The 20,770-nt window shown below is 36.2% G+C and overlaps 1 protein-coding gene across 3 annotated transcripts in view; it reads right to left on the bottom strand.

Annotated features, from left to right (window-relative positions):
- LOC140138140 (galanin receptor type 1-like) overlaps positions 1-20,770 on the bottom strand; it is a 257,448-nt gene that overhangs the window by 19,167 nt on the left and 217,511 nt on the right. The window contains exon 1 of one of the 3 annotated variants that reach the window (XM_072160065.1): positions 20,186-20,469. The exons of 1 other annotated variant lie outside the window; for it this stretch is intronic. The gene's annotated coding sequence lies outside the window, so the exon portion shown is untranslated. Of the gene's footprint in view, positions 1-20,185; positions 20,470-20,770 lie in introns of those variants that run through there. One more of the 3 variants, XM_072160064.1, reaches the window with a different exon arrangement.

The following is a 20,770-nucleotide window of genomic DNA, read 5'->3' as shown; positions in this document are numbered from 1 at the left end:
TAACAAAAACGATCTCAATGTAATATTCCAAATTTAAATTCAATCTGATAACAGTTGGTGCCCTGTGTTCCAATGTTTGTGCTTGATGGCATTTTTGAAAGGATACAAAGTCTTAAATATCATCGGTTACGATATGATGCGCTTAAAAGAAATGATGAAATTCTCCTCGTGGGTGCTACAAAAAGAATCGTTGCCAATATTTGTTGCCATTGCTATCCATTCTAATTGGTTAATTATTTAATTTTCAATCAAATAGCGTTCAAATTTCAAATTAACACATTGAAAATAAAATAAAAATCTTTTAGACTAATAAGCTTCGGTTTGAGCGCAGTATTAGTAGTTGAAAAAGATCGAGATAGTAAAATCTCTGTACATACATATTCGCTCTCCCAACTTTAAAACTTATTTGTGTTAATATAATATTAAAGGACAGAGCGCAGTTTTATTTTCGATGTCATTATTTGTAATCTCTTTTTATATCAATTCAGAGACTTGACGATAGAACTAGGTTAGAAAATTAACTGTGCTCCCGGAGGATTATCTTATTAAAGTGGTTAAATCGTACCAGCTACACTGTGGCACGATTTTGACTTACAACGTATTGTTTTCTTTTCAGATTATCAAGATTTCATTACAATTATTCATTTATTCCCATATAATAAGTAATTTAGGTAATAGAATTCCTTCCCGTGCTATGTTCCTTGGCGATTAGAACGAACATTGTTTCTTACATATGGAAATAACAACAGTTTCTTTGATACAATCCGAGCAGTATTATATTGAAATCGTCAGTGTACGCGAATTTGTGTTTCCTTTTATAACATATCATACAGCACCAAACGTATATACTAAAACCAAAGCAAATCTGAAAGACCTAAATTACCATATAAAGTAATCGATAAATGGAAAAGTACTTTGATACCTGAAATTTTTCATAACTTAAATGTCAATTTCAATGAAAAAGGAGAGCATTTCAAAGTGTTTATGAGCTTATTGTTTTTGTTTTATGTGTACGGGTACTTTTTTGTGAGCCGTATACTTCTTACTTTTTTTTATTCTAGGAAATGCAACTATTCACTTGCCGCTTGAGTTAAAGGTAGCTTTTTTACACGCCGTGATTATTATCATTATCAGGATTTCGTTGAATACTTCATCCTATCTTATATGTATATTACCCATTCCATATTTCGTGTATGTCTATCCTATTTGCAATTCTAAATTATCCCTTGCGATATAAAATGTGTATGAAGTTTTCACCTCAGTACTTCAGAACGTGTAAAATGTAGACAATTGTATGCAAATGCAAACTGCAATTAGACGCGGCATCTCACTTTGTAAGAGTTTTTTTTTAAATCAACGTTTGCATTTCCTAACATTAGTGTCAAATAACGTAAGAAGGGTGTCATTATTTCTAAAGTAACTCAAAAATCACGTTATGTATATTCCATATACCAATGGAGAGAAAGAAACATGGTTTGGAAAACTTTGACAACCTGTTTCAATCCATACTTGTTTATTTTCAGTCACGTATTTCATTTTATCGATTCTCGTTTACCAAATAAATAATAACATTGCATTACGTTCATCCGGGAATGGAGATGTCTTTGAAGAAAGGCAAGGCATAAGTAAGCCAACGTTATCTTGTTCGTATGACCCAGATACGAATATCCGAATATGATATAAATTCTACTTTTACGTGTTGAAAACGAAAACAAGTTAGGTTTTTCAGAAGTAAGGTTCTGCCTATTTTTTTTATCATTATTCGCAACACAGGAACTAATCATTTACCTGACAGTAGACATGTTGTACACATGTTACAACCATTTTTATGTAGATTCTAATAGTTACCTTGAGAATTATAAATTTATAAATGTTAACTTGTACATTTGAAGATAGTATTGCTTTAGACGGGAAGGGATTAATGTGTATGTTTTTAGGATATGATAGAATACATACCCCAAATGTAATTTAATTACAACCATGCTATACCTAGATTTGTCACAAAGAATTATGTATACCGTTATTTAAAGTGATACGTTTGTAACATATAGACGCTACTGAAATAATATATAAGCACAGTATCATAGCAATAACATTGAGTATTAGTCCAGGCCCTGTCCTACAGACCCGTATACATTTTTCAAAGAGGAAAGTTTGAAAGTTGATTCGAGTAGGGTATGCATAGGTCTTCCAAATTCTACTAGGTGGAAAATTCCAAACCCGGGCAAACTCTGTATATGGCCATTTTTCAAAATGGCCGCCAAAATGTACTTATGAATCAGGTAAAATGACAATAACTCTGAAACTACTTGACCTAGAGGGGTGATTGAGGTGTCTATCCCCACTAAATCAAGGCTGTCTGATTGAATGAAGGGGGTTTCATGGATGTCCGAGGTCCAGGACACCTGGAATCCAAGATGGCCGCCCATAGCAACCATAAATCATCATTAGCCAGGTGAAATGACAATAATTCGGAATCTGCTTGACCTACAAGGGTCATTGAGGTGTCTATCCCCACTAAATCAAGGCTGGCTGAGCGAATGAAGGGGGTTTCATGGATATCTGAGGTCCAGGACACCTGAAATCCAAGATGGCCACCCATAGCAACCATAAATCATCAAATTAGCCAGGTGAAATGACAATAATTCGGTATCTGCCTGACCTACAAGGGTAATTGAGGTGTAAATCCCCACTAAATCAAGGCTGGCTGAGTGAATGAAGGAGGTTTCATGGATGTCTGAGGTCCAGAACACCTGAAATCCAAGATGGCCGCCCGTAGCAACCATAATCATCATATTAGCCAGATGAAATGACAATAATTCGGAATCTGCTTGACCTACAAGGGTCATTGAGGTCCCTATCCCTACTAAATCAAGACTGTCTAATTGAATGAAGAGGGTGTCGGGTTGTCTGATGTCTAGGACACCCACAATCTAAGATGGCCGCCCATAGTAACCATATAATATTCACATTAACCAGGTGAAATGACAATATCTCGGTAACTATTTAATCTAGAAGAGCAATTAAGGTGTGTAACTTCGCTAAATCAAGTCACACCAAATCCAGATGGCAGTCATAGCAACCGCTATAAACCAAATGAAATGTCATCAATTAGAACCTATGTACCTATGAAAATCAAGGCTAGTTAGTTTCCATGGTTATCTGAGGTCTTGGATACCTAAAATACAAATACAAGATGGCTACCCATAGCAACCACATGCATATTTCCACAGTTATAACTCTTGCAAATGATTCGGGGTATAGGTACATGAAATGTTGCCCACTTAACCAATGTTACGTTATTGATTGTTAATTTTGTTTGTTAATGTTACAGGTGAGTAGAGATTGACAGACATGACAGAGGAAAAGGAAGAAAGTACATCTGAGATCGATGGACTTAATCTCCTTATTCCCAAGCCTGCTCATGCTCCTCCAGACCCTGAAAAATGTATCATTTGTCAAAAGAAGAGCAAGAAATCACAGTCACTTCAGAGTGGTGAAACTGGTAGGAAACGTGCACGAGCAGTGAAGAGAGGTAGCTGAACTCAAAGATGATGATGTTCACAAAAAGCTTAAGGTTCTTGGACCTGATTATACATTCAAGTACCATAACAGGATTTGCATGTTATAAAAGGCATATACAAATACACGCAACGTCCAAATACCACCAGAGGAACCTCAGATGAGGTCCTTAAGCCCACCTCATGCCAGTCACGCGCAGCACCGTCGTTCCCCGTCCAGGGCCTAGTAGCCAAACCAAACCTATTTATATTAACTGTGCGATATGTTGCTCTGATAGGGTACGAGTAAAAGAAACAAGGGTGCGGGAAACATTACGAATTTGTAATAGAGAAATAATGCATTGAGGTTTTTAGAAGCAATGAAATCTAGGAAAGATGACGTCTTTGTCAGATGCGCAGACTTGGCTACTCCTGAAGATGTATAATGCTGCTGACATTTATTGTCATAATAAATGTTTTAAACAATATGTTACTTTATCAAATCAGGAAGAAAATGATGCAAGTCAAAATTCCCAACCTAACTTTAAACTTAATTCGTTCATGGAAGCTTTGTCTCACTAATTAGATCCACTTATTATAGATGGGTATGGGTTTACCATTTCTGAAATAAAGAGATTTCATGTTGAGTTTATGGAAAGCATGATATCGTACAGATATACAATAGAGATGTTAAGACATTTCTTGTGGACCACTATGGTGACAAGATAAGATTCTGTCCTAGTCACTGTGTCAATGAACATGAAATGTGTTTTTCATCAGATATTAGCGTATTAGAAATTGCTGCCAAAATGGGAGACATGAATGTTGTTAAGTCGTGTGGGGAAATTCTCAGAGACGCATAGACACTTCCGCTATTACAAATTTGAATTTTTTCTCGCACCCAGTTAATGTTAATATGCTTGGTTTGGCTGCTAGGCCCTGGACGGAGAACGACGGTGCTGCGCGTGACTGAGGTTCCTCCGGTGGTATGTGGACGTTTCGTGTATTTGTATATACCTTTTAAAATATACCTTTTATAACATGCAATCATGTTATGGTACTTGAATGTATACTCAGGTCCAAGAACCTTAAGCTTGTTGTGAACATCATCATCTTTGAGTTCAGCTACCTCTCGTCACTGCTCGTACACGTTTCCTACCAGTTTCACCAATAGTTACCGAGATATTGTCATTTCACCTGGTTAATGTGAATATTATATGGTTACTATGGGCGGCCATCTTAGATTGTGGGTGTCCTAGACATCAGACAACCACGCCACCCTCTTCATTCAATTAGAAGTCTTGATTTAGTACTAGTAGGGATAGAGACCTCAATGATCCTTGTAGGTCAAACAGATTCCGAATTATTGTCATTTCATCTGGCTAATAATATGATGATCATGGCTGCTACGGGCGGCCATCTCGGATTTCAGGTGTCCTAGACCTCAGACATCCATGAAACCCCCTTCAAGTTCAAGTTTATTTCACCATCATATTATATACCTTCATTCCCTCAGCCAGCCTTGATTTAGTGGGGATATACACATCAGTGACCCTTGTAGGTCAGGCAGATACCGTCGAATTATTGTCATTTCACCTGGCTAATTTGATGATTTATGGTTGCTATGGTCAGCCATCTTGGATTTCAGGTGTCCTGGACATCAGATATCCATGAAACCCCCTTCATTCACTCAGCCAGCCTTGATTTAGTGGGGATAGACACCCCAATGACCCTTGTAGGTCAAGCAGATTCCGAATTATTGTCATATCATCTGGCTAATATGATGATTATGGTTGCTACGGGCGGCCATCTTAGATTCCAGGTGTCCTGGACCTCAGACATCCATGAAACCCCCTTCATTCAATCAGACAGCCTTGATTTAGTGGAGATAGATACCTCAATCACCCCTCTAGGTAAAGTAGTTTCAGAGTTATTGTCATATTACCTGGTTCATAAGTACATTTTGGCGGCCATTTTGAAAAATGGCCATATACAGAGTTTGCCCGGGTTTAGAATTTTCCACCTAGTAGAATTTGGAAGACCTATGCATACCCTATTCGAATCAACTTTCAAACTTTCCTCTTTGAAAAATGTATACGGGTCTGTAGGACAGGGCCAGGATTATATGTATTGTGAAACTTTTCTCTTATTTGCTGCTGATGGATACCACCAAATCAACAAAAAAATTTAATACTTAATACTTGAAAGGAGATATACCGGATCAATGCGACAATGACAAATGGCGATAGTACTTGAAAGGAAACAGGAGCAAAATAGAGCTTTATGACTGGTTACGCAGGTTGATTAAAGTGTGCGATGCTATAAACAGGTACAAACAGTAGGTATAGCTTAAACTACAATCCCGGTCATAATTGTTAGAACACTTTAACATGGGTAATTCAAATATGACCCCCCCCCCATTCCCCGATCAATGTTGATAGTTGTTCATGTTGGTCATGCACTCCTCGAAACATCCAACATTGATTGGTGGGGAAGTGGGAGGGCTGTAATGGTAGGGAAGGGGTCATACTTCACACTAAAAAACTTTAATATGTCAAGTATAACAGAACAACGGTTTCAAACAGTCCTGCTTTGGCACAAGTGCTCTAATTACTTATGACCGGGATTGTATATCAGTATATAATTTATGATATCTTCAATCGATATAAGAAACGAAGGTATCAACATTATAAGTTATTCAACAATTCTCTGTCTGTGTCGTTTTCAATCAAATCAAAAGAATGGATAGCCTAGACAATTATAGTCTTACATACTCTTATAAGGCATATGGCTAAGCCCTTAACCTGTTAAATGGATAACCTAATAAATAAGTAAGCACATTATGTAGATGTAGCTTAAGAGAAAAAGAGGTTAATTGTTTTCATTATTCGTTTAATAGTCACGATGGCGGATATACAATGTAATAAATTACTAAACAATTGAATTTGATGGAATACGTCATGCCCTGATTGGAAATATAAAAGTAGTTAAGCGACTTAAGCGAATCTTTTACATTGAGTATTGAAGCTTATAGATATGGGTCACTCTCATTTACACTTCGCATTCTTATTCACTTTGCAAGATTGCAAGGAGTTAAAGGTGTGAATGATGTGAAAGGTGTTCTAATTTTAGTCTTCTATCACTCCCACCCACTCCCGTCTTATTATGATGATGACACTTTGGTGTCACGTATCTCCTCTAGTGAACGGTATGAATAGTACTTAGATATAAGGCGACCCGTAAGCCTTTTTTTGTGTAGGTTATACCTAAATGTGTGAATGTGTTGCTTCATGTGGATATTAAACCCCAGGTTGATGTATATCATACGTCCATATACCGTAACAATATTTTGTATGCGAAATCAAACATTACGTTTAATCTATATGTATGGATATTTAAAGTTTGCATTTATTCAATCACTCGTGATCACTTTCTTTTCTTTTAAAAAACAATCTGTGAACGTTGAATCAGTAAATATGTTTGGAACCCTCTAGCTTATCCTAGGGTTCAAGCGGCGAAAGAAACTCGGAGGCATGAAACTCAGAGTAACGACTACCTATTCCGGAAGGTCTGTTCTTTGAATTTTTATACGCTCCCCCTTTTTGTTGGATTGAGCACTTAATTCAAAAGATATGTCACTCGAATACGCGACTGACAGCCTCATGATGTACTAGCCTTGCCGTTCATCAAAACTGAATTTCTCACTTAAGATATTTAATAAGTCGAGGTCTATGGCTGCCGGTTTACCGTCTTTCACTCTCATGATACCGAATGTTTCATGTTACAATACATACAATTAATCATCGTTCAAGATGGCCTCGGGTTTACCTATGATTCATATGGGAATCAGTTTCAGATTGACTTTGGACAATACGCCAAATCAGTTCTTGCACGATTAATAATATAAAACCAACAGGTAGATCAAGTATATTCCACGGAGAAGAAAATACTTCCTACTTTACATTACTGAAGTAATAACCCGCCTCTTGTGTTACTAGCAGCAGATGGAGCAGTCAATCGATTTTCAGTCAATTTCAACTAGAGTTTAACTATTCATTGTGCCGAAAGTGTCTGTAAGAGGCTATACCAGAACCGGTTTAATAATTTACATGTAGTGCAGCAAAATAGGAACCGCACAACACCGCTAGTGGTATTTTGCAACTATTCTTCAGCTCTTAAATTTCGTCGGATTTCTGTAATACGGTTTCAATGTGTTCACACTGAACGTCTGTTGCTGATGTAATCAATAGAGAGCCAATTTTATACATCTTCGCTTCAAAAAGGTCTGGTTATATTATCTGTTTTCGTTTATCCTTTGTTCAAAACCTGTTTCCCCCTCAAAATCGTCAAAATATATATAATTTAGGCTGCATTGATCGCAAAGAGTATGAGCAAAAACAATCTTAATGGCTGTCAACATGCACTTTTACCTCCGTGGTTTGGTAGACGTCGACCGCCCATTGAGGTGGACGGCGAAAATCTGCTCTTTAAAATATGCGTTATATGGGTAGTCCCATAACTACCATGAGCTGTTTGGTATCCTCCCTTTCGCTACCCATCTATTCGTCAAATTGCATTGCAATCTGTTTTTGATCAAGTGAACAATATTTTATCCCTCCTAAATCTATCACATTCCTTTCTAATCTGCCACGAAATAGCAGCTCATAAAACCCAAGTACTTTATGTCCTCCCTGCATCTCAAGCAAAATTGCGTCTTTACACATTGTCTACACTTCACACAAAACGCTAAACAGCTTAAAGATTCTGCTGACAAATAATTGATAAGGCTGGTTTTGCTATTCTATTCCCCGACAACTTCGTTCTACGCATTAAACCCATTAAACTGTTTAGATTAACCTCCCCAGACTTACATTTATGGTAAAACTACAAGATTTCCTCTGATAATCGTCTCTCCAGATATCTTGGTTTAATGTTGTTGACATTCACCTGATTGTATTAAACCAATATTAGTTCATGGACTATTCCAGTTCAGTTGCAAAAGCTACATCGGGTTTTTGTAACACACCCACCCCACACACATTAAACAGGTGGTTATGCCGATGTTAGTCAATCGCGCGTCAATAATCAGCGACTGGAATAATCAATACTCGACACATTGCTTTCAAGCAAAGATTACCCAAGCTATGTTTTAGAACATGGCATAAACTTATGTTTTTTATGATTAGAAACATCATATTTTTTCTAAGAAATGGGTAGCACTGTTATGATGCTGTACTACACAAGACAGGATAACCGGCACCCCAGTTTAGTTTGCTGCATAGTAATCTCAAGAAATTATGCAGATTTATTTACAGTGATGAAGCTTCTTAATTGCAGAAATACTGAAGTAAATGTCATGCTTGCATATACTTGATTAAACATTTTAATAGAATCTTGATTTCTTTCTTGTATGCTTTTGTCTAGCGATGAGTTCATAATTAGTTAAATTGCCCATGAGTAAATATAATTAAATTGGTGTGCGTGGACAACCGATTTATTTAAGATTCGAGAAGTCATGAAGAAGATTTTACTAAAATTTAAATAAATCAAATGTTATACTTGAATTCATGGTATTGTGTTTGCAATTGACCGAGTTCTAAGTTTTCTCCACAAACCTTCGTTAAACATTTGTCATTGCTGTTTTGTATTGTAAATATGTTACTATCGTTAAACAAGTGTACCACACGTTGCTTTGCAGTTTACATGCACTTATAGAGACAAAAACAACAACTAATATTCGACACCTCCTCCATAATCACAGTCAATCTTATTGTATTTCAACTACAAAAGCCCTTGCAAACTGTTCTGCGACTATTTGCCTTCAACTGAATGAAATGCCCTTAGACTACAATAACGGAATGCCAAATTAGAACTAAGTGCTTCTTTTAGCGATAGTGTACTCAGAACTACAATGCACCTGCCTCCGCTGTGCTTGCAAACAAAGTAACCCTTTTCTGTTCATTTGGAACCGTCTATTGCTTCGCATATCCGACAGTGGATATGTCACTTCTTTTAATTTATCCAAATGGTACATTCAGGTACCTTAGGGAGAATGTGGAGTAAAAAGTAGTTAATGCCGGAGACCCATGGGTAATTAGTTAATGTAACGCTTAACGCTTTATTCAACTGTTTTCAAATCTGCTATCTGTTGCATGTTGTTGGGTAGAAATTACAAATTTGAAGAAGAAATGATGACCCGAGTTATGAGAAAGCCAGCCTGTAACAGGAGTACCTTGATGTATTAAGTAGTTTCCATTATTCTATACATGTTATTGACAAGAAAAGAATTAGCTGATTACAATCGCGGCTTTTTAAGAACATAACTTTCTAGTTTAGATATCATCTTTAGAGGTTGTCAAGAAAAAGTTGATTTTATTTATAAAAATAATTTGATCACAAAGGGCCCGATGGAGTGATCGAAGCTTATTATGAAAGAATACACTTTGGCTTTCATTAAAAGCTAGCGAAATATTAGATACTGCCTGAAACAAAAACAGAGCTCAAGGTTATAATATGCTTCTATTAACCATAATCTACAAGTTTGTATTTTATTTTCAAAAAGCCTCGCTCCCTTCTAGCACATATACACAGAGCATTTTCTTGAATGTTCAATGCGGTGATTATCTGAACCTGATTCACACTATAGTGGGAATTCCAATTGAATGAACGCAGCTTTCAATAGCGTGACGAATTTTTGCGTACACTACGCGATGTACGCCAGCGTGTGCGACTGTGCGTGAGTAACGCGGAAGTGAACTCAACCATGCCAACGCACTCGTGATTGGATAGCATTGTATCCAAGGTCGTGCGTTTGCGTTGTAGTTTGAAATACGCAATATACGATCGCGGTTGGATCGAGTGCAGCTGTTAAAAGCTGCGTTCATTCAATTGGAATTCTTACTATAGATCTGCAACTACGTTGAGGTAGAGATGAATTAAGATTCTTATTTCACGTGATGAGATTGGCATATATTGGCACCATTCATTGGCGTTAGAGGGAGAGAGAGAGAGAGACAGTGAGAATGCATGAGAGTTAAAGATGAGAGTTAAAGAGAGGAAGGGAGAGAGAAAGAGTTAAGAAGACACATTAACAATAAAAGTGACAGATTTGGCCCGTTCGCTCCAATTTGACATTATGCGATATTCCCTTTGCGATTGAATACTGAAGACTAAGGATCTAGCCAAATAATCGTGCTGTCAAGTGTTTCCTTTTCTGACCTACTTGACAGAGACCGTATCTATCTTACCTTTTATATCTTTTATGGAGTTCATAACAACATGTTACAAAATGGATATTTTCTTTCCGTTCTTTGGGAAGAGGCGAATAGCATCACGCCGCTAGTTGACGCACGCTAGAGTTACCACAAGGGCTTAAGTGTCCATTGGAATGATTGAATAATCGCACCTTGTCATAACTCCCAGTTGTATAGCATTTTGACTAGTTAAAATGCCGATTTTGTTATTTTATCTGCCAAACATGACCTATATCCTACGGCTGACGAAAAGTCCGGTTTAGCCATGTCCATGTAAATAAGTCTGAATTGCTAATGGATCCATTTACATTAATTAACCAAAACTTTATTGGAAGATATCAAATTCGAGGAGACAATTGGCTTGTTAAACATCTTGGAATTACAGAATAAACGATCGGATTTTTTTGTTTTTACTATCCTCTACCGTGTGGTAGACGACATGCAGGTCCAATATGTTTAATAAATATTATTTTAATAATTAAACGCTGTCTTATTTAGAAAAAAATAGGGTTCCCTTATGAAAACTCCCCTTTTTCTGAAATGAAAAAAGTTGCGAGTGCTACGTATTATCATTATAGGACGCACTACATAATCGCGCTACGACAAGCGTCTTCCCCGACGACGCGGTTGCTGCTGTCTACCGTGAGATAGACGGCTTGCAGAAACCAATGAAATTCAGCGCCAACAAGCTAAGCCACAGCCACCGACTAAAAATAGCGCATAAACAGCAACATGGCATAAATTTGTTACATCGCTATAGAATAAATACTTATTGCATTGTCGATTATGATTATGGTTAAAAGGGATCAATAACCCGTCTCTTTGCGGCTGGCTATACCATTGTTTTTCTTAAGCATCCATTTTATAATAGGTTTTATTCTTCATTTTTGTCTATTTTTTTTTCTGCTGTGTTTTTCTTGTAATCTTAATTTTCGTCTAGTAAAGAATCCTCATTTTGTTCAATATTTTCCCTCTTCCTAACACATCGCTCAAATTTCAAGTGGTCATTTCTTAGATGTAAACTTAGAACTCTTTCACCCTGTAGCCACATTTTGTGAAGTCTAAAAATAAAAACAAGCTTATATAACACGTTCTGTCGTTGTGCGTAGATTAAATAAAGATCATGTGTTTAAGCCTGGAATTACAATGTTTTTCCAGTAAATACAGTTATGAGAATGACCTACATGGACATTTCGTCTTAGCCACTTTAATTCCTATAAATCACACATAATCCTTTTATTGAATTCAAGTGTAAGTGAACACGCGTTTATGTCATATTGTTTTTATTTTAAACTTTTGTATGGTTTTGTTTTTCTTACACTGTCAAGGACCCTTACAGTCATTATCCTACAGTTCGAGTACGACTTGGGCGGAGTATGTGGCTGAAGAATTTTCTTAGAAAATACTCTGTGGATATTATTTAGTTATCCTCTGTTTGTTCACGAAATACTGGAAAGCACCATAAAAGTGTTGTAAGCCTTTACGCCCAAACGACTAAGCCAATAGTAGATCCATCCTTTGCGCTTATTTTAGTGATAAAAGTTTTACCCTAGCACCTTACCCGGGGGTAGGACCGGCCGTCAAAGATGACCATAGAGAGGAGGAGGGGGAGACTCACCACTGGTATCTACAGTAAAATCAATGATTTTCATCTCACTCTAGTCAAATTATTCCAAGAGCTACTTACTTTTTTTGTCAGTAAGGTTGAAATAGTCATTTCCTTTGACATTGAGAAGAAAATTTGGTGAAAAACGCATTTTTGTAGAAATTTTAGCCGAAAATCAATTTTGCCTATACTTTTGTACATAGTCAGAATTTCCCAAAATTGCATGAGCGCCCTCACATTATGCGTCATAGCGACATGATGTGGGGAATGTTTGTACTTATTTTGGTATCACTAGATAGAATAGAACCATAGCTATTAATAAATGGACTGTGCTTCTGTAACCATGCTTATAAGGACAAACTTTACAAAACAACCGTGCTGCAAAAAGTACTGTATATTACTTCATGCAATAAAACTCTACATGTATTGAGAAAAATGCATTTAGATAAACATCTGTCCTATGTATCGAACTCGAAGTTTATAGCAATAGGAAATAGGAGGAAGAGAAAAAAAGGACCTCAATGCAATATGCTGAATTAAAATTCAATCTGATAACATTTGGTGCCTTTGTGACATTTTTAAAGGATATAAGTCTGCAATATCATCGGTTCGTGGGTGCGCTTAAAAATAATGAAACTTTCCTCGTGGGTGTTACAAAATGACTATTTGGCTACATTTGCTGTCATTTTTATCCTTTCCGATTGGATCACTTTTCTATTTTCAATCAGATATCGTACACGTATCCATTTGATTAAATATTTTTGTTGCCTTGTGAGAATTGAATTTAAAATTAACACTTTGAACAAAATATCCGTAGACTGATAAGCTCTGGCTTGAGCACAGCATCATTCTTTGATTCAGATTAATCATGTTAATAAATCTCCGGTAAAATGTCTTTGTGTTGATAAAATGTTAAAGAACGGAGTGCAACCTTATTTTGTTGCCACTTTTGTAATCTCATTTTATATCAATTCAGAGAACTGATGATAGAACTAGGTTAGAAAATTAACTGTGCTCCCGGAGGATTATTATTTTTTTATTAAAATGGTTAAATTGTATTCCGTTCGCTTAGACACGATTTTGGCTTATAACTCATTGTTTTTGTTTTAGATTATCAATCATATTCCTGAATAAGAAGTTATTTTAGCTTATAATTCCTTCCCGCCCGTGCTATATTCCTTGGCGATTAGGACGAACATTTATTTACAAAATTTTATGGGAAAATATACAACGTATAGTTTAGTTGATACTTTAACTCGTTTACCAGTCTAATTTTGTTTAATAATTTCCACAAGGCACCAAGGAGCCCTGTGTATTTTTAAATCAACAAAAATCACAACCAAATCAAAAACAAAGGATATACAAAATATCAATCCCATAATACGACGTAAGATACCAAATGATGCACTACATTATTTTGTAATAAACTCCTCAACACAATTTCGGAAATTTTTTTCAAACATATATTATTTGTGACATGTTCATATCGTGTATCATATCAATAAATAGCTACGTTATTTTCCTTTACAATGTCACCACACAACCACCTTTTTCACGGCGGACTACACGTCTTGTGAATGTAGTGGGGTCTCAAACAGAATTACTCTGTGCTCAAACAAAACTAGTCACTAACCTCAATAGCGGGTGGAAAAGCCATACGCAGCCACAACAGCCAGGCATCTCCTCCTGATCCTCATGCTTCTCATCAACCTGTTGTTGAATGGCATTCAATTCTTCAACCAGGATTCGTCGCAGGTCATTCAATGTGGTTGCTTTGGCTACTCTGGCACGGAGAGCACGACCAAGCTGGTCTCACAAGTGTTCAATCGGGTTGAGGTCTGGGCTGATGGCAGGCCATTCCCAATGCTCTATTCCCATTATTCTGTAGGTAGTCGTTGACTACCCTGGCTCTATAGGGGCGAGCGTTGTCATCTTGGAGACTTGCATTAGGTCCCAGATTGTGGAGATATGGGATTGCAACTGCTGCACAGAATAATGGTCAATTTGACACATTCGGTTTGAGATCCCACTACATTCACAAGACGTGTATCCAAGCGTGAAGAACGTAATTGTGTGATTTGTAAAGGGGAATAAAGTAGCTATCCATTAATATGCAACACGATACGAACATGTCATAAATAATCTGAGATATAGATGCTTGAAAAAAAAACCCATTCCAAACTTTTGTTGAGTTGATTTATTATACAATAACAGACATTCCTGGCTCACAAACATAAAAATAAATAAAACATGGATTACAGTTCAAATCTCCACTTTTTATAATGAGAGCTTATCGTGCCTTTTGGCAATATATTATTCTGCTTCTCTGTTCTTTATAACAAAATTAACACAATTAATAAAGTTAGGGATTTTGTCATGAAATTTTCAAACATAAAAATAATATTTAACACACAATAAAAGATGTGTAATGAATTTATCAGCCTGATGCCAAATATTATATATTTTATCGAAGGATGAAATAGAAACAAAAAATCAATATCATTTTATTTATTTATTTATTTATAACATTCGGCCGAAGCCAGGCTAATCCCAATAGTGCTCAGAGGCTACTAAATTTAAGGGACGCCATCCGGATACGACGGGACAGGGATATGGGAAGAGGTCCGATTTTAGATGCAGGAGGAAAATCGGAGCACCCGGAGAAAAACCTGCGAGGACGAGCATGGATCGGCAACCAAACTCACATGTGGGGCCGCGGGGAATCATGTTTTTCTCTAATGAATCCTTCCAAATAGGTTAGACAGAATCACATTCACAAAAGAAATGAATTATAGTTTCGGGAAATTTCTTACAGAAAACACAATTAGGAGAATATTTTCCTTTTATCTTACACAAAAATCATTGAAAGAAGTAGTATTATGAAATACCTTAAAATTAAAAGATCTGAGGCGTGAATCAATTGAACATTTAAAATTCCGCAAAATGAATTTAAACCAAGTCCACAAACAAATACGCCTTTCAGGGAGACATTTTGTTTTCAAAAAGAATATGATAAGCATGTCTAGGTACTCTTTGAATAGAAACAAGATTATAAACCATTCGATTAAAAATATCAAGAACCCGAAGATTCTGACCCTCAAGCCATAGAACTGGAAAATTTAGCATTAAAATATTATACTTTCTCTTATCTTTATTTGATACCTGAAAGTCTAAAATAAATCTTCAAATAATTTGGCATCTGCATGAGGATGGATGATGTGAAGGATCATTGATAAAAACAATACATTTATCACTCCAATCCCCATAATAAACAAACAATGTTTGGACGAATTCTTTGTGATACATGAAATAAAACCTAAAGCAATGAATAAATGAATGAATGAATGAATGAATGAATGAATGAATGAATGAATGAATGAATGAATGAAATGTTTCTATTAGACCAAAGACACCGACATGCACCAAGATCAGAGAAAGTGTAATCATAAATTTGTTTAGCGAAAAGTATACCATGTTTAAAATACACTCAGAGCATAGGAGATCCACAACATGTCTCCATAAGAATCAAGGGCTGACAACTCACTCGATTTCCAAATACTTTTAAAGTTATTATCAAAAAGAAGTTTAACCCAGGTCATTTTTGAGCCATAACATACGAACATGACGACGACTATGAAGAACATTTTAGATTCTATCGTCCGATAAAAATATGTTCATGCAGCAATTCACGTAAGTGCTCCAGAACGTGTAAATGCAGACCTAACTGCAATTAGATGCAGTAAATCATTTTGTAGGAGTTTCTTTAAATCAAAATGGGTATATTTCCTAACATTGGTGTCATATAACATAAGAAGAGTGTAGCTATTTTACAGAGTATCCACAAATCCACAAATCAAGCCATTCCGCATACAAGTAGAGAAAAAGAACCATGTTTTGAAAACATTGACAACCTATTTCAATTCATATTGTTTTAGGCACGTACCTCATTTTATCGATTCAAGGTTTCAGATAAATAAGAATATCTATTACCCTCACCGCGCCGGGAATGAATATTTGTATGAAGACAAGCAAAGTATATGACCCAGATATATACTTCTACCTGTTGAAAACTGTTAATTCTACGGAAACAGGTGTTTCTCAAGTATGGTTTTGCCTATTTTTTTTATCATTATTCGAAAAGAACTATCATATCCGATGAACCATGCACTTGTTGTACAATTTTTTATAACACTTTAAAATAATAGTGAATCTTGAAAATAGAAAATTTAAACGGTGACTACTTGAACATTTTAAAATATGTACTGGGTAAGACAGGAATGAATTAATGTGTATGTTCGTAGTATGATAGTAAACATGCTCCGAATGCAATTTAATGACAGCAATGCTATATATGAATTTGTCACAAACCATTAAGTGTATCATCACTTACAACATTAAAATAAGTGATATGTTTGTAACATAGTAGCTTGTTTGAAAATACCGCAGCGATAACAAACGGTTTGTAAAACCCTCTCTTATTCACCCAAGCAACTGAAAATTTGATACTAAAATGGTTATGTGGAATAAAGTACTATTTTCACTCATCTACTAACGCAGAGGCGCAGCGCAGTTAAAGTGTTTTTGTAAGACGCTATAATTGTAAACAGGTAAAATCATTTATGATATTTTTGAAATGATATAACAAACGAAGTTATCGACGTTATCAACAATACTCTGCCTGCCTCATTTTCAATCAAACCAAGAGGATGGATAGGCATGATAGGCTAGACCAGGCTTCCTCAAATAGATTTGTTGAAGCGCCACATGAAATAAAAAACAACAACTGCAAAGCGCAACTTAATGGCTGCGAAGTCGCCGGGGGAGTCAGAGGGTGGTTTCCCCCTCTGAAGCTATCGATTTTTTAAATTTGAGGTGCAAATGACGCCATTTGGTGCAACATTTTGTACTATTTTAGCCTGTCTTTACAAGGATAACATGGGAATCGCATTATTTTTTAAAAATCTAAACGGCGCCGTGGCGCGCGCGCCGCTATTTGCGGAGCCCTGGGCTAGACAATTTATTTGCTTCTGTTAAAGAGTTGTATTGCTAGCCTGGTTGACTATTCAAGCCAGTGTAGTTAAATATTTAAAGTATCCAAATGGATGATAAATAAGTAAGCACATTACCTACACGTATCTTAAAGGAAATGGAGGTTAATTGTTTTTGTTATTCGTTTAATGGTCATTAAGGAGGCTAGACGTAATAAATAACTTTTAAGATTTAAGATATAGAATTGCATACGTTATGCCTTGATTGCATATAAAAGGTAGTAAAGCGACTTTAACGAATCTTCTACTTTGGGTATCAAAGATTACTATTTAAATATAGGTCAGTCTCATGCACACTTTACATTCTTTAACACATTTCATGTTGCAAGGCGTGAAAGGTGTTCTAATTTTAAATTTCTATCACTCATATTCTCATCTTTTTCTCGTGATGATATTTTGGTGCCAGGTATCCTTTCTAGTGATCAGTATGAATAGCATTTAGATATAAGGCGACCCGTAAGCATTTTCCGTGTAGGTTACACCTAAATGTGTGAATGTGTTGTTCCGTATGGATATAAAACCCCTAGATGATGTATATTATAACGTCAGTTACATACGGCTCTTATGGTGATGATAATTCTGTCATTATGGATACCCTCTTTAGATGAAGCGTCTACAGACTGGTGCTTAATGCATATCTACTTGAGGCTATAAGAGTACAGCGATAGAAGGTTAAGCACCAACGATTAATTCAAGCTATCCTGGTTGATCTAGCCATGAGAGTTTTTATCAGTTTATGAGCTGGTAATCAAGATTCGGTTCCAAGACGCATAGACACAAGTATTTACTTTGTAATATTATTATAACAGTTTAATTGAGAAAATAGTAATGAAATTTACTTGCTTAGATATGACGACTGTTTGTTGCGTCGTTATATTGAATGAAAGCTCTTGCGTGCGTAAATGGCAAACCACAACTCAACAGCGACTGAATAAAGAATTAATATACTAGTATAGACGGAAAACCCGGACAGAACGATGCCCAATTTAAAATGTACACTGTATGCTGGTTTAGAATTTAAATACATTTGTAAGTACAATCAGTATTAACAAGAATTTGTTCAGGACTCCCACTTTTTTGTATTGATAATTATGTTAATCATGTTGATTTTGCCATTGTCTTCAAATTTCCAGGTATTATTTATTTTAGCAAGAGAATATGTCTGCTCATGATGATTATCCTATATTCACAGGGTAAATTTTAGCAATATAATAATGTTGACGAGTGAAGCATAATAAAGGTACTCGTCTCAGTTGTATGAGGTTCAAGGCTCAATCACCGACGTGGCTTACCGGACCACTAATCAAAAGCAACCTGAATGTAATTTGTAACATCCATAATAGATTAAAGCAATGTTTCCCCTAGTACCAAATAAATAGTATAAATGATCTATGATAACACTTGTATTGGGAGGATAGGTTGACTGCGCTGTCTGTCCGATGTACATAGTCATACCAGTACAGGTAGCATACAGCCAGTTTTGAAAAGAGCAGGCCCTTAAACCCCCTCTGCACTTTTATATGTCCTGGTGCTGTTTTGATATTCCCAAGTACAAACATGAATTACGTCGATGGAACTGATTTCCATTATAAACAGAAACTATAGGGTACAATATCCAGTATCCAAGCATTCCAGAAAATACCTTATGGAGGGATGAGGTGCTGTTTGGCAAACTCAAAACGAGCTCCTACATGGTCTAAGTTTATCAAAAAAATTGATATCTTCAATCTAAAAACAAGCACCTTTAAATCGTATTATTACACACCATATAAACGATTCAGCAACAATAAGAGACTAATAGTTGAGAGGTGCACACCCTATATAATAAAGTGGGGTAGCCATAGGGGTGTGGGTAAAAGTCTGTGCCCCTAGTACCGTAGATTCGTCAGTACATCGCCACGCGTCGATATATTCACCAAATGCGAGTAAAAGACGTTTTACGAGGTAGTCATATGAAACAAATTCACTGGATCATCTGCAATAGCTCTGCAAAGTAAGCAATACCAACGCCAACATTGTGGACATCTTTAGGGCGTCAAAAATATGGCTACACCACTGTCATAATAATTTAGTATATAGTGTGGCTATGGGAAATAAGTGGTATTTTGAACCAAAGTCTGGTATTTCAGCTATATTGCGACGAGCGCGCTTCCTCCCATTTCCAATAAAATACACTTAATTGTTATCGTTAATAGTTCGGTAACTACGATGTGTATCCCATTTACTTTCCAACGGCTGTGTTTAAAAATAGTAATATCTTATCAATTGATCTATGGAGATATTAATGAAATCTGAAAATGATTGAGTAGTCCATTCTAGTGTTATATATAAAGCCTGTAATCACTGGTGTACCGCATAGATTTTGATTTATTAAGCCGATATATTCATAGACATAGGACATTTTTGTTCATCGATAAGAATACGTGTGGCGACATGCTTGTTACAAAGAATATGACCGTGACTTTCACCCATAATATGGACATCGCTTTTGATGACACTGAATTTGATTAAATTAAATATGGGGCTACATATAGGTCCGTTTCTTTGCAATCGGTGATCGCGTTTAAGTACTTGCAAACATGTAACGGCGCCAAGACATAAGTAATGTTCCTTGATTCTACACACACCAAATAGTTAATACGCAAAGCGAAGAACATGCTGATGCGTACGAAAACGCATAAGTTCGCATAAGAAATGTAGTGCATCAAAACATAAACATAGAGAGCAATGAAACAATAAGCAATTGTACTATCATCAAAGACTTATTATAGTACTTACGCAAACTGACCTGCTAAACTCACGTAGGATATTCACAAAAAGTCAACATTGAGTTCCTCTACAAGTTGCACAAAATTTCCATGTTTACATCCAGGAAAATACAGAACACATGTGTTTGTAAATCACTCCATGATGTACTTTGTTAAATAAATACCATCTTTGATGATCAATTTCAGTCGTTTATCGTCTGTCATATAACACCAGCTAATAGTCCAAAGTATGGTATTGATGTATACAGTACTGCTATACACTCAATGCGGAGATGATAATCAGCGCTCTACACAGAGCACCATCAAAGTTGGAAATGAAGCATCCAATAATAAATCGCTGCTGCTCGTGAGGATGATATGAGGAGCGCACACTCACTAGAAGCACACAGGTTGAAACACGGGGGCGATTAATGTATCAAATACTGTGTGCAGATTTTGTGTACAACCTGTGCTGGATTGTTGATTGCAAATCAAAACTTTTCACGTAAAGTGCTAGATCTATCACTATAACATTCGCTAAAAGCTATTCTCTATCATACATACACATTAGATGATATTGAAATGCCAAACCAGAAAAGGTGCAACTGCATATAAC

The sequence above is a fragment of the Amphiura filiformis genome, chromosome 17 (assembly GCF_039555335.1).
Source record: "Amphiura filiformis chromosome 17, Afil_fr2py, whole genome shotgun sequence".
NCBI lineage: Eukaryota > Metazoa > Echinodermata > Ophiuroidea > Amphilepidida > Amphiuridae > Amphiura > Amphiura filiformis.
The sequence above is the reverse complement of the archived record's forward strand: the minus strand, read 5'-3'. Positions and strand labels throughout refer to the sequence as shown.